Source organism: Rhinolophus ferrumequinum, chromosome 9 (assembly GCF_004115265.2).
Source record: "Rhinolophus ferrumequinum isolate MPI-CBG mRhiFer1 chromosome 9, mRhiFer1_v1.p, whole genome shotgun sequence".
Taxonomy (NCBI): Eukaryota; Metazoa; Chordata; class Mammalia; order Chiroptera; family Rhinolophidae; genus Rhinolophus; species Rhinolophus ferrumequinum.
Window position 1 is genome coordinate 58,224,220 of NC_046292.1, and position 15,956 is coordinate 58,240,175.

The 15,956-nt window shown below is 37.5% G+C and overlaps 1 pseudogene; it reads left to right on the forward strand.

Annotated features, from left to right (window-relative positions):
• The first annotated feature begins 12,599 nt into the window (after window positions 1-12,599).
• Window positions 12,600-15,956, forward strand: part of LOC117027096 (peptidyl-prolyl cis-trans isomerase D-like) — a 42,023-nt pseudogene continuing 38,666 nt past the window's right edge.

A 15,956-nucleotide genomic window follows, 5' to 3' on the forward strand; every position in this document is an offset into this window, starting at 1 on the left:
CTCATCTTTCTAGAAGTTGCTACCTGTGTTCTATCTTTCTATGCTTCCATCTTTGCTAACTCCAGATTCCAGTTTCGTTCTGTCCTATTTATTGCTTGCTCTGTGCTCATTTCTCAGACTGATGATTGTTTTTTTCTATATATTTTAAGACCATACTACCAACTCCATATTCTTTCCCCCTTTCTTTCGTCTTTCCTTATATCTGCTTCTCTGTAATTTAAATAAAATTACAGAAGTGGTAAAATATTTGCCTACCTAATTTGGCTCACAGAGAACATACTGAGAAGACAAATAAGTGATTTAAAATGCTTTATTATAGGAAAACAACAACAAAAACAAATGGAAATAGTACTATCGTGAGCCAAAAAGCATTTCGTATTAGATTCATTTATTTTATTAGGCAACCTAATACTACTGTATACCTAGATACATTAAATATACTTTCAGCTATTTGTTTGCATCTTGAAGATCTTTGTCAGTTTTAATGTTTTCAAGATCTTAAGGAGTTTTTGTCAATTGCATCAGATCTCTTGCCCACATAGGGATCTTAAGTTAGTCTAAACATACTTAGACTGATCTTAAATTAGTCTAAATATTAAAAAAACTCTTTAAAACATTGAATAATTACCTTAAAGCTTTTCATTGCTAATGCATTTCATTTTTGGATCCTTACTTTGGTCTTAATTTACCAAAATGACTTCATGATTCATGAAGTAATTTTTTTCTGTCTCCATTTTTGTAACATTTTTTTTTCTTCAACAGCAGATAATACAATAGCAAAAAGATAACAAGATAATGAGTTTATTTCACATTATTACTTGCTGAAAGTCAGGTTCTAGAAGTACCTGTTCCTATCTTCTTTGTACTTATGTTCAAAATGGAAACCTTAGATTAGAATCTCAGAGTTAAGATTCCTGTTAGTTCAAACACACTCATATTATTTTTCTCTGAGCAGTGTATACTCTGGCAGTACATGAGGCTGCACTTGATTGGCTGAACAGAAGAACAGCTCTCCTTGGTTAAATCTATTTCACAGGTCAAAGACTGGAGCTGGGCTGGGGGGCTAATTAGAGTAAACCCTGAGCACTTTCTATTAACAGGCAGTGCGAGATTCTTTTTGGCTAAATAAAACTATTATGTTAGAATATAGGAAAAATTCATGTCTTAAACCGTATATCTTTTGAAAGATAATAAGCAGGATGAGATTTTTGCAATATATATATATATATGGAATTTGTGATTGGTGAGAGGATCATTCAATCATTCACTTCGCATTCTTTTATTAAATATTGATTTGATGTAGTTTTGGGACCTCTGATGGAGACCAATAAATAGTACCCCCTCTCGACCAGGTTTTGAACAAATTAATTCAACAAATGGTCAAATATTTATTAACTGCATATTATGAGCTGGACATTGCTCTAGAAGCTGGGATATACTCATTGAACAAAACAGACCCAAATTCCTGGTCACCCAGTTGGTTATATTCTACTAAGAATAGGGAGATCGAATACAAAGGATGATCTTTCTCAATAATAATGGAAGAAGTAGTTTAGTGTGAGACTGAATTTGTCTTTAAATTTAATCCTGGAATTAGTTAGATGTTCCCATCCACCCATTCCCAGGCAGTGCTAGATAGACCTTCTCACGTGGGGAAAGGTCTGTGATGACAGCTGGCTCCCTACAAGAAAAAATGGGGGAGAATGCCGAAGTATTCCCCAATTCATTAGTCTGATAAGCCATTCCATCTCTCCTGTGGTGATGTGAGTCAAAGAGAGAAGTTGGGTGAGTTTTAGGGAGTGTTAGAGGTGTAGAGCAACCATGTTCCCTTCTAAATCTAGGTGTTGGGGTTGGTGTTCTTAATGGTTCATGAGACAGTGTGAGAACTCCAAGGCCAGGGAAAAAGCAAGGGGAAGTAAGCTTCTGCGCCAGGGAATCACACAGATATAGCAATATTCAACAAAACACCTTATTTTTCAGGTCAGATCAAATCTACAATGTTTATTAAGTAGCTGTGGTATTGTGCTGGGCACCAGCAGTGGGAATAGAAATATCACAATTGACATACTCCAGCCCTCGAGGAGTCTTATTCTAGTGGGAGGACAGACAGACACTTACTAATGCCAAAGCTGCAGTAGAATTTGGAAAAAAGTGCTTCTGGGGAGTTTTTGACAATAGGAATTGTGAAGTCTTCCTTTAGGAATGCATTTCAGTTAGGCTTTGAAGTTCCAGATAAAATGTTGTCTTCTCTGTGGAGCCTGGTTTGATTCCTACAGCAAGAACCAATCTCTCTTTACTCTAAATTCCAACAGCAATTTTTCTAACATCTCTTATTGTGCGTTTGAGTCTTATGCCTTATCTACTAGGTCATTGTCATGAATCTATTTCTCCTTACTACCATAAGCTCACTGAAGCCAGGAAGCATGACTCACACAGAGTAGGTATTCGAAAAATGTTTCTCAAGTGAATAAACAGTAAACCTACCGTGGAGACAATCAGTCGACATGGTTACTAATATCTCTCTTCCATGCATGTGTTTTCCTAATGGAAATTGAAATGACGATGACTTCATACCTCACCCTGTGTATCATCATAGCCACACACAAGAAGTTATTCCAATCACTTGTTTATCTGACTAGTCCATGCATTCGAATGTTCATTTACCAACTCTGGTTGTTGGTCTATTTTCTGAGTATCTGTCACTTGTGACCCTTCATATAGGATAGAGAGAACTTCTATCAGAATAATTATATAGACCTTGATCCAGAGCAAGACAAATAAGAGCTGTATGTTATTGCAGCTGTCTTCTATGATCGATTTGGAAACATAAAACCCTATTATGCTTTTTAAACTCTTGTTATTTTATTTGTGGCTCTTTCTGAGCTTTTATGGGCTGTACATAATTTGAATAGCTCAAATACAATAAGAAACAGACTATAATAACACAACTAAATTTTTTAGAGAAAAATTATCTGTAGCTGTTCCTTCCAAATTCTCAAGTCTATAACCATTTGAGATAACTGAAAGATTTGCTGCTGTATTTACCCACTGGTCCACAATAACAGCAAAACAATCTGTGAATGGCACTCTAGAATCTCAAAGGATTCTACGTTTTCAAGGGCTTGAGTATATGACCGAAGACTTGGCAAGACCAATAACCAGTACCGGCAAATGGAGCAATGCTGAAAACTCCATTTCCATGATAGCTTTCTTATTAAGCTGGCCATTTTTATAAGTGTGGCTCTGGTCTGCGCTGACAAAACTTCTCTGGGTTTTGCTTTACTTCTGAAGTTCAATGTTTCAGTTGTGTGGTTTGGCTACTACTAAACTGTATTGAGAGCTTTGGCTGAAACTCCTGAGGTTTGAGGCTATGTGAATCAACTCTAATGAAAAGGCATATTTACAGTACTTTGCTTATTTCTTTTCAAGTTTTCCAGCCCAGTGGTAACTGTAATTCCTGCTCTGCTGGGTGTAGCCCTCTATTCTTGTTTTTACTTACCACCCTAGAGTTATCGTTAAAGAGATTTGTAATTGCAGCCTCTTATAAATATACCTTAGGTACTCTATGTCCTCATGGCATGGAACTTAAATATCATTTTCCAATATAGAGTGAACATTTTCCAGGTTAACTTGGAATCCTGCATGGTTCTGTGGGGCATAGGCAAACTCTATAGAGGACATTATCAACTGGACAATAAATGTTGCAGGCCTGTGGTTTGATTAAGTTAAGCTGCTCCAAATAACGAACACATTTCAGGGTTCTCAGGCTTCCAAGAAACGCCCAGGTCTCTCTTGCATTCATGACATCACTCAGTGTGAATCACATGTCTGCAGTGTGCTATGCTTTAGAACAGTGGGGTTCTCCATCATGGGCGATCTTGCCCCCCAGAAGACATTTGTAATGTCTGGAGATATTTTGGGTTGTCACAACCAGTGGAGGCATCTAGATGAAAGTGGCATCTAGTGTGTGTAGAGGTCTGGGACGTTGCTAAACATCCCACAGTGCACAGAACAGTCCCTCCTCCCACCTCTGCGTTATACTCCCTAAAGATTTATCTGGCCCAAAATGTCAACTTTGCATTGTTAACACTTGTCTATAGATAACTAACAAGTAATCTTGATACTTGTTCTTAATGAATTTTTATATTATAGGAGGGAGGGAGGGAAGTGGAAGACACAGAGAGAAAAACAAAGATTTGAAGGAGTAGTAATTACAGTTAAGATGGTATTTTTCTGAGAGAGAGTGAGCCTGCCATCTAAGAGATGTCTTGAGTGGGGTCATAATGAATTCAGGCTAATCCTCAATGTTGGAAGTTCAGAAAATTAAACTTTAGCAGCTCATTAAGGACAATCAGATATCTGTAAGAGCTTCTACTTTGCTGCAGTAGTCAGTCATTTAAATTGGACAATTTCCAATGTAAATTTATATTTCTATGTCTCTTTTGTGTTAAATGCCATTTTGATTGAAGAAATCTATGAAGAGAGAGAATTCTACCAAATGTGACAGTCACCAAGTTGAGAATATATTTTTCATATCTTGGCTCTCAGGGTACATATGACTTGTTGCCTGATATCCAGCACATGTTCAGCAATATTCAGTACAAATTTGGGACATTTACAATGGGTAAGACACTGCAGGGGCTCTGTTGGGTTTTGAATATTCATGTTTTAGTGATAGAATTACTGTAAGTTTCTGCTTACATATAGCACTGTGGTGTTAATAAGCAAGTGCTAAAGGAGCTGTGCAATCTGAAGAGCTCCATCCTGTTAGCTGCATTAGCTTGAAGGTTGCCATGCCACATCTCTTCAACCTGCCATCTTCTCTTTATTCCTACTGCTTCCCTCCCCCAAGTTGTCTCTTACTGCCTTTCATCTACCATTAGAGTTCTACTTTCCTTGTTGGTCTTCCACCTCTATTTCTGCAACCTAATATCAATTAACCTCCTTAAAGGTTAATTGTGAAACTGTTAGTCCTCTTCTCAAAACCCTTTAATTGTAGGGCATTCCTACGCAATCAAGTTCCACTTCCTGTCACCCGATGATAACCTCCTTATCCTGTCCTTAATGTTTCTTTCAAGCACGTATTTCATTGCTCTTCCCACCCTGTGCTCCAGCCAGCCAGAACCACCTGCCATTTTCCTACATGTTCGGCACTCTCCTGCCTTACGTGTCTTCATGAACCTGTTCCCTGTGCAAGGTACACCCCTTGTCCCCAGTTACTGTGTGTACTGTTCTACCCTTTCTTCAAAGATCATGTTGAATGCACTGTCTAAATCTCTTCAGCTGGAAGTTCCTTGCCTCCTCTGAACTCCTCACTTTTTCCTACATGATGCAAAGTATTTCTGCTCTTGATTTAAAAGCAATGTGTTATTCTTCAGGAGAAAGAAGAAACTTGTGTGAAAAGAAGAGAAACAGTATGGAATAGAGCAATGCTTAAACTTTAATGTACATACAAATCACCTGGGAATCTTGTTAAAATGAGGTTCTGATTCAGTAGTTCTGGGCTGGGGTCTGGGTTCTGCATTTTTAGCAAGTTTCCATGATGTTGCTATGTGGCTCCATGGGCCATACTGTGTGTAGAAAGGTTGAATAATGATTTGAAATAATGCCTGTGAACAAAAAGAATAACCATTGCTTAAGCCTGCTGCAGGTCAGCTCTAAGCACTAACTAGCAGGTTCTATTGTGCTAAACTAATCTAGGATTTGATTATGGCTTTAGGTTGCATTTTTGGCCCTGTCATTTCTTGGCTGTGCAGTCTTACGCAAGTCAATTAATTTCACTAAGCTTTAGCTTCATCTTCTGAAAAATGAGTGTAGTAACCTGCTTGTCAATCTCTGCTGTCTCTGTTGTCTCTAGGTTGGCCCAACTCCCACTAGTAATTTGCTATCTGCTAGCTTAGGCCCCCTAAAGCCATTAGCCAGTAAGAAGTAATTCTAGATCTTGGTTTGGTGTTCCCTCTCAGTTCTTAAGAATAGTTTGACAATGGTGCTTTGTGGATCCTATGACTAGTGTCTGTGTTGGGGGAATCTGTACAGAGAGCACTTGAGTGAGTTTTAGACTTCAACCTTCCTACCTAACCTTTATCATGGGTGGTCATGTTTTAGTTGATTTTCTGAGCTAATACCTGATTTTCACTTAGTTACCTGCTGGGACTATAGCCTGGCTTCTAATTTCTGTTACCTATTAGTGGCCAGTTTTTTACCTCTAGGACTAGCCCCTCCTGCTCTTTGTATCATATGAAATGGATCTCCTTGCTGTGATGCCGAGGTCTTAGTTGCTTATACTTTCCCATCGTTCTGTCCATCCTCAGGTGAACATCTGCATTGTTGTTAGGCCCCAGTAGGATTTGAGGGTTTTAATTAATTATTTCAACATGTAGTTGAGTGTTTATTATGAGCCAGAACTATGCTCACTTCAGCCCCAACTAGTTTTATCCATTCCCTTAATTTCTTATTTCCTGTTGAGAACTTTCTGATGAGGTTCATACTGATTATAGCATTATCTATGTTACCGAATTTTAATGATTATGAATCTTTAAAGGATTAATGATTATGAAAGCTCTCCTTCAGCTAAGTGCTAAAATAATGTCATTATTTTGTATTACAATGTATATATAGACACATGTAAAAAACGTATACTGAATAAACAAACCTATTTCTTGGCTTCTTGTAAGCCTAGTAGGATCTTTCTTGCAGGTGATAAAAATGCAAAGGAGGAAAAAAATTCAGCATTAAATTTCTGATCTAGAAATATCAGTACAACTAAGCTTGGCTTTGTGCATAGATGAAGCATAACTCGAGTGGACACCTACATGTGTTATTACTCAGTCATGTCTTCCCAGTTAAGCTGTCTTTCATTTGGGGCATGTTTCTTTGTCTCCTCATTTTGGCTGCCTCCCTGTGTTTGTTTCTATGTATTAGGTATGGCTGCTATATGTCCCGCTCTTAGTAGAGTAGCCTTATGTAGTGGTGTCCTGTGGGGCCCAGTGATGCAATTTTCCTGGTCACATGAGCTGAGTGCTGCAGGTGTGTCCTCTGTGTGCGTTGTATGTATTCTCCTATTATAGTTGAGCCTTGATTTCTTTTGGCACATCAATTGGAAGGATTGACCCTCAGGTTGATTGGTTGTGGCCATGACTACAGTGTAGCTGTTGTGTAGAGGGTGACCCTTCAAAGTAGGACTCACTTTAGCAGGGCTCTGGTGCCTGCCCAGTATGCCCTTTTAGTGTATAATGAAAATAGTCTTTATTATTTCATTATATATAGAATTATCAAATAGGCTCTGTAAGTATATCTTTTTCCTTAGTTCTTTCATCAATTTACATACTTAAATGCATTATAAATTCTATAACTCATTACATTTTTGTTAATAAAATAATAATAATAATTATTGATTCACATTTTTTCAGGAAATCTGTTTTTGTTCAAGACACCCAATTACTTCGCTGCCTTGTCATACTTGCCAATATTTCTGGTGCTGTATGTTAATGAACTGGCTGAAATTGTTACAGAATTCCCTTAAACTTCAATGTAAAAGTTACAGTTGCTGTAAATGGGTACTGAGATGGCCAAATGATGAGTTTATCATGGGACTGACCACATCTGTAGATGGGAGGAGGTAGAGGCCAGGGAGTGAAGCACAATTATTCATCACTTCCCATTATGAGTCTTATATCCTTCTTTCTCACTGTAGGACAGGGAAATTATGAAAAAGCAATAGAGGGGAAAGAACACTTTAACACTAAAACTCAAATGTAATGCAGAAAATAATTACATTGAGATACTACAATATAAATTGTTCTTTAAATAAATGAAATTGAAGACAGTGACTCTTCATTTGCCAGCTTTTGTTAGAGTCATGATTGCATTAATTTCTTTTGCTGAGGATGGTAATGTTGACTAAGACTAATGTGTAATAAGTCCTCTGCTTTTCTGAAACAACTCATGGCTCTATTGTGTGAATTTATGGTGGAATCTTGTTTGTCTGGTCACATCCCCAAAGCAGAAATGATTCCTCTGTCTCTCTTGTGTAACTTTCTGCAGTGCTAGATGTTTGTGTTTACATATCAAATGGTGAGGGCTGAGCCAACTTAACATGTGTTGGCTCTCTCAACCACTGGGGAAGTTTTGTTACACATTCCATGCTGATTTTCCTGAAGTATTTTGGATTCCTTGTTGATGATGCATTTTGATATTCCCATTAAATGGAAATTTCTCTTGACAGATGGATACAATTATATTGACATTGACCTATTTATAATCTTTCAAGACTACTTTATAGGAGCTCTTACAGAAATGTGGGATTTCCAGCAAAGTTAAAGAACTCCTTGCCACCTAAACTACTCAACACTGCCCATAACTGTTCAAGACAGTTCAAGCCCATGGAGGGAGGAGAAGAGGCTGTTAGAATCTTTGATGAGCTAATGATTGTCTACATAATACTAAAATTTCTCAGTGCTGTTTCGTTATTTCAGGCAGTACACGCATTCTTATGCAGATGACTGATATCTAATATTCTTTAAAAAAAAGTTTGTCATACATTCTCTTTGGCATCTTTTCTGAATATTATGATTCTTACAGATCCTTGCCCATTCCTACCCCCATAGAACCTAATTCAGCTATTATACACTTAACTTTGGATAGAGAGGATTTCTTGTTGTTTTTCATAGTTTTATGAGTGTGCCCCATATCCTTAGTGAAAGATACTAAATACTCCTTGAAAACAGCATTTTTACTTTGACACCTCACCATGACTTGCATGGTGCAAAGCATAAAATACACGCTCAATAAATACTTGTGGAATCAATTCATCCATCTGGTCACATAGCAAAGTATATATCTTCACATGAGACTTATGACAACATAATGCCTCTTTCAAACTTCAATTTCATGGAAGGAATCTGGGAGAAAAGATATTGAAAAAATAAGGCCTCAGTTAATTTGGATCTTTGAGAGACAGAAGACTTTGATAACCCTGGATAATCTACTGAAAAAACATTTTGTTGAACATCAGTTAAAAATATATTAATTAGCTTTTCTACCTTAATAATTGTAATAACATGCAAATAGGTGAATCTATTTTTTAATCATTGAAAACTTTTTCTTGGAGTTCAGTTATTCCAATGCCCATTAGGAAACTGAGGCTTACAGAAATTAAATTATGTATATTATATGTTATATGTTATATATTATATATCACATCATAATTTAAAAAATGTATGTATCACAATTTAAAAAAACAGTATATCTTTGAATACTTAATCTTAAGAGATTAAGAGAAGTTTTCATTCATTCATTTAACAAATATTTATTGAGCATCTACTATGAGCTAGGAATAGTTCTAGGCCTTTGCCATCCTTTCCCTTGTTAGGAAACATTTTTGTGGAGGGTAACAAACCATAAATTTTTGTTAGGTTTACATTTTTGTGGAGGGTAACAAACCATAAATAAGTAAGTAAATAAATAAATATAATCTTATGCATAAGACGGTGATAATCATGGGAAAAAGACAAGAAAGGAGATATAAAAGGGTAATTTTCATCTCCAGGGTTAAGGTACAATGTTAAATAAGTAGTTGGGTACAGGTAATATTTGGTTATAATTTCAGAGTATAGGTAAATATATATTCATTCATTCAGTAACTTAACAAATATATATCGACCACCTACTATATTTAGTCTGTGTCAGGAGCTGGGAAAAAGGAACTATAGTCTTTGGTTGTGTGGGGCTTGCATTTTAGTACAGGAGAGAGATGTTAAAACTACAAATACATATATAATTACACATTGTGTTAAATGTCATTAAAGGAAATAACTAGAGAGGAACATTTTATATTAGGGATTGGGTAGAGCCAAGTTTGGGCTTATAGAAGATAGACTGTGTAAGAGAACTGGAAGGATGGCCTAATGGAGCAGAAAGAAATATAGACATAGAAATGAAAAAAATGAATGAGAATTCAGATGTGACGGGTTGCTCATTTGTGTTTGTGGAATATTTGGGTAGTCAGAACTGAGGACAAGTTAATTTGCAGTTTATTCATTTACAGAAGTCCGCACATTTGACTCTTTACTTTGTCTCCTTCCCACCATAATTCATTCCTTTAGTCTTGGAGATGAAGAGTGTGATTTTCCCTGTGGCCTGGAGGTCAGCCACTGGGAAGAAGTGAACCTTATGACATCGTTGAGCTTCAGTTAATTAGAGCTCAGCTGGTGAGGACTCAGGTAAGGGCTGGGATGCCAGCCCTGGGCCTTACTTCCTACACGACTTCTTTGGGCTGGGTACATAACTCCTCTGAACCTCAGTCTTCTTTTCAGAAAATGGGGGTGGTAACAACGCTGAATCATTAGATGAAGGTTTTCTGCTGTATTCTCAGCAATTAACACAGTGTCTGGTATGCAGTAGATGCTTAATAAATAGTCATTGAGTTAATAAATATATTTGTGAAGAGTGCTGAGGACAGTGGTTGGTTTTTAAATTTTATCCCCAAATGCAGTGTGTTCCTTTCTCTGAAAGCAGCCATGTTGAGAAACTGGTGGCTCTTTTGATCGGCTCTCAGGCTTTGTTTTGGCCTATGGTGAGGTCTCATAAAAAAGGCAAAGAATTCTGTTTTTCTTTCCACTAATGTCTACTAGAAGAACGTGAAAAATCTAAGACCTTGGTCTCTTAGGATCTTGGGAAGAATTAAATTGGCTTAACAGATGTGAAAAGCTCTGAAAAATTTTAAACACTTGGGTCAAATGATGTGTCTTGACTTTCTTTCTGAACACTTTTCTCAAACTATGGCTGCCTTATGTACCATAATGGCCTCCCGTGTCTAGCCAGTAAAGCTTAGGCCGAAAGCATCTTTTCCTCTCACCTCTTACAAAAACCAAAGTACCTTATTTAAAGACTCCTAGAAGGGTATGTGTTTAAAATTTTCTCTTTCAAGTCTAACAGTATTTATTAGTCCACTTGAAGTTTGTAAAGGATATAGAAAAGTGGCTGGCTATGCTTGATCCTGCTTTTGCTTACACAATTCATAAGGGCCATCGTATTGCAGTTTGGCATGGTTTTCTATTACTATCAGTTGGTACTTATGTAGTAATACTTTATAATGGAAAAGTGCTTTCCAGTCATATATTATGGAAGCCTCTGTTATCAAGTGACAAATAGTTCTAGGAGACTGTTCAGCATACAGATTTGTCTACTTTATATTTCGACTAAAACTAGAGTTTGCCAACACGCTCTAAAATGTATATTCAGTACAATGTATATTCAGTACTGACTGTATATGAAGTACTTTTTGTTTTATGACAGTCGTAGGATTTTCGAAACTCTTGGTAAAAAATCGGTTCTTTTGTTGGCATTTTAGTATTGGACAGAGAAATGATGTGGAGGTAATACTGGAGGATTTGATCAACTCTAGATAGGAAAATGATGGAATCTCTTTTTAAGTCAAATATCTGGTAACATATGGAAGTTTCTAGAATTGTTTGGGTGATTGTTTCCCAAGGCAGCCCTCTGTAGTCCATCAGAATTGCAGGAATATTTTAAGCTTTTGAAGCAGAAAAGTCTGAGCTCAAATCCTTGTTCCAATCACTTTCTAGATGACTAAGTGAGAAGGAAGCAGTCAAATTACTGACATTGACTTCTCACTTTGATCTTGGGCAATTAATCTACTTAAAGGCCTTGAACCTGAATTTCCTCAGTTGTAAAAAAAGGATGATGTTGCCTCCCTTGAAGGGTGATTCTGATGGGGATTAAATCGGTAAAGCCCAGAATAGTGCCTACCTACAGCGTACATTTGCCCAATGGTTCCTATTTTTTCTTCTCTTGCTGTCTGCCATCTCACAAAGAAATATAATAGTAATAACAAAAAGGTTATATGGTAAAGGGGGTCAAAAGGTAAAAATAAAAAATCTCCTGGCTGGAGACCTTTCCAGACACCTAATTTTCTTGCTTGCTGTGCATTTCTTTTCTCCTTGAAATTAGTGTGGGAGAATTTTTCTCTATTATAAATCCCATCCTAGTGGGATGTGTAGAGTGTTCAACTTTCAAACAGGACTTTCTAAGTGCTTGGTATACATAGGGCACTGTTTCTGGGCTGGGCCTCCTAGGGATGGAATATGAAAGACTGGGGGAAGGGACAGGTCACACAGAGGAATTTCCATGGACTCTGCATTCAGAGGACATGTAAACTGACCAAGCACTCCTCTGTGTCAAGACTTAGGAAGAATTCTTCATAGGGTTCTCCACAGAAAATAGGGGTGCTTGCATCCTGGGAAGTCATGTACCCCATTCCTTATTCAATCCCTTTTCTCCCCTCACTGACTCACCAAAATTGCAGGAGGCTTGGGCCATTTCTGCAATTGGGCCATGAGAACAAAAGGAAAGCAGAATTGGCCTTCTCTTTTGGGACAATGAACATATTCATATTCCAGAATGAATATATTCATTCTTTTAATAAATACAGAAGTATGTACGTATTATATAGCAGCCCTGTTTCGAGCCCCGGATATGGAGAACTAAACTGCCCCAAGGCCCTGCCTTCAAGATGCTTCCACTGTGGAGGAGACAGATATGTATATATATTGGGGCACAGTGGGAGATGAGGTCGGTACATGGAGAACTGTGTGGGCCTCGTGAAGGAGCCTCTCCTTCATTCTGTTGGTGATAGGGAGCCACTGAAGGGTTTTAGAAAGAGGACTGGTTTGCTTGAATTTCCATTTCCTGAAGTACCGACAAAAGGAGTTGTTAGGAAGATGGTTGACTTGGACTCATCATGGAGGTCCAGGCCTCCCTTGAACCATGAAGAATCCTCGTCTCCCAGCACCTCCCTCAGCTGGACTGGTGCACCTGCCATGAGCTCATGCTGTACCTGGACTTCTCCCTGCTACAATCCTCATCCTGCATGTCAGTTAGCAGTGTCTGTTCTCCTGTATTGTCCCTCATTGGAATGGCAGGCACTATGTCATGCTCATCATTATATCCCAATGTCCAGCAGAGCTCGGAACACTGCTGGTTCTCACTAAATATGTACATACATTTTTAAAAGAATGTCAAATGAAATTATTGCAGTAGTATAGGAGAGAGAAAATTGGGGGCTTCTGGTGACCTGCAGAGCAGTGGTAAGAATGCAGCAGATCTTGGCTTCCTATTTCTCTCCTGCTTTTCTCATTTGTAATGTGGGGGTTTTAACACACACTTACAGAGATATTCAGGAAATGAAACAAGAGTGTAAAGTGACAGCTCACCGCTTGCGTGACTGATAGCTGCTGGCTGCCTTGGTTTCATCAGTGTGATCAGTCTCTTAACTATAGGGAAGTTAAAGGAGCAAAAGGAAGCAAAAGGAAGAAGCATAGTCTGAAGGAGGGAAATTTCACTTTTCTACCTCTTTCTGTATGTAAGAGAGCAGCCACTTTCCTGGGGAGACCACATTAACAAAACAGACATTCTTTTCACTCACAGGCCCCTGGATCCTCTGGTCTCAACAGCCAGTCTTTCTGAAAGATGACAGATCTACACCAAAATCAATTCTGAAAAATTCCAACTTCTCAATGAAGGAAGGAAAGAAAGAAGGGAAAGAGAGAGGGAGGGAGGGAGGGAGGAAGGAAAAAAGGAAGGAAGGAACAAATGGCCTTTAGTCTGAGCTCTGCCACCTTCCCTCTCAGAAACTGAGCCTTAGTTTCCCTACCTCTAAATGAGCATTCGACTATGTTCTATACTGGATTGTTTCAAGAATTCGGTTGGTTAATGCATGTGTGAACACCTCCAAAATTCTAATGTGCAATAGAAATGACTTTTTATCATCATACATAATATTTCTCAAAGGTGCCCAGCATAGAATAGACCCAGAGGAGGACTTTGGCTGAATTTTGAAAAAATAAACAGTGTCTATTTGATTTATTTGTTGTACTGTGGTAGATGGTCTTACTGGTTCTGATGGGCCTATTTTTGACTTTCACTGGTTTTCACCAGGTTGGATCCTGACACTGCTCCTGCTGGAGGTGGCATCTTCCCCCAACTTCCCCATCCTACATGGTAAAACTGAGATATCACAGTGGATGTTGAATGTTTTCAATAGGTGGAGGTAACAGGGGAGGAGACAGAAAGAAATTTCAGATAGAAAAATGAAATGGCCTTGTCTCTAGAATAGCTTTGTCTTCTTCCTGGTAATCAATTGAGTAAGCATATTGATAGTGGTATGTGGTTGCCCTGCTGTGATTATTATCTTGTATTTATGTTATGTGATTTCAAAGCTTGGTTGGCATAATTTCCCTACTATTATGAAGGCCTAAAAGTGGTTTGTGGTCTTTCAAAAGGGCAAGATTTCCCAGAAAAAAATAGTGGATAGATTCTTAGGCTTGGAAAATACTAGGCATGCATTTTTCGCAGGTTTTGAGTGATTCTTAACTGACTGATCTGGGAAGATGACTGTTATTCTATCTCATGCTTTGGACTCTTCTATTTGAACCTCATCTTGCAGAAGGTCATGTCTTAGAATTTATTACTCTTCCAAGTCAAAGAAAACAAGAGCTCGCATTACATATGTCAGGAGCATGCCTTTATTATTTTTACCCCAAATGAGCTGGGGGGCAGATTAAACTCTCTTTTTTGAAACATATTCTGCTAAAAAATGGGAAGTTTCACAGATTTCAATACACAAATACTTAAAATATCTTTACTTAACAAATGTAATAAAAATTTAAAAATAAATAAAAATAGGAAAATATTTATAGCAAATATGATAAAACAGTATTACTCTTAATATATGCACGGTGTATAGAAATTAATGATAGAAGTTCTGAGATCTCAATAGTAGATGGTTAAAGGGCATGAAAAGAAAAAGCACCTTAAGAGAAGAAACACAAATGGCCAACAGACATGTGAAATAATCTTTGATACAGCTAATAATCAAATAAATGAAAAATAAGATAAGAATGAGATTTCATTTTCACCTATCAAATTAGTAGAGATTTAAAAAATGATAATCTTATATTAGGGAGAGAGTGAAAGAGGCAATTGTTTACACTTTGAAAGAAAATTTGGTAATATACATCATATACAGTATTTTTGACCCATTCCTTATTCATGGCCCATTCCTGGCTTTATAGTCTCCCGTCCTAGCAATGTATCCTAAAGAAATAATATTTAAAGAACAAAAAACAGAAAAATAAAAGTCTTATGCATGTCCACTGCAATATTATTTGACTTTGGATTCAGAAAAATCTGGATATATATTTATATTTAAAATATAAATAGGGAAAAAAACCAAAGGAAATACATTGAAATGTTAATTTTAGTTATCTTTGGCAGAGTACTATGGATAAATGTTCTTTATATATTTTAAAAATTTTATATTTTTTCAATTTTTTTATTGAATTAAAAAAGGAAAACATACATTATGCCATATAACCAGAAAAATTTAAGTATAAGAAAAGTGATTTGTTGTGGAAACTAATATTTAGTTTTCTTATTGGTAAAGTACCTGATTTCATTAAGACTATCTGGAGTTCACAATGGGAGCTGTCCAAGATGGCAACACAGAAGGCTCCTGAGTTCTACTTTTCCCGTGGACATACCAAACATACAGCTACACATGGAACGATTCCCTTTGAAAGAGATCCAGAAGCTGGCTGAGTGACTCCTATACATCTGATAACTGAGAAAATACCCCCATAGAAACAGGTAGGAAAGGCTGAGGCACACTGTCACCATAAACCTCATTGCCAGCACAGTGTCACAACATTGGGAGGGAATCCTTAACTCGCAGCTTCTCCCGGAGGAGAAGTTTGGGCCCTACACCTAGCACCCCAACTTTTAAGACTCCCACTGAAGGGATGATCTACTCAAATACCTAGTACTGAAAGCCAACACGTCTTGTGTCCATGGGACCCACAAAACTATAGCAAATGAAGAAGAAATTCTTAATGGGCATGTGAGAACATAGTTAGAAGATAGATCATATTGCACATTTC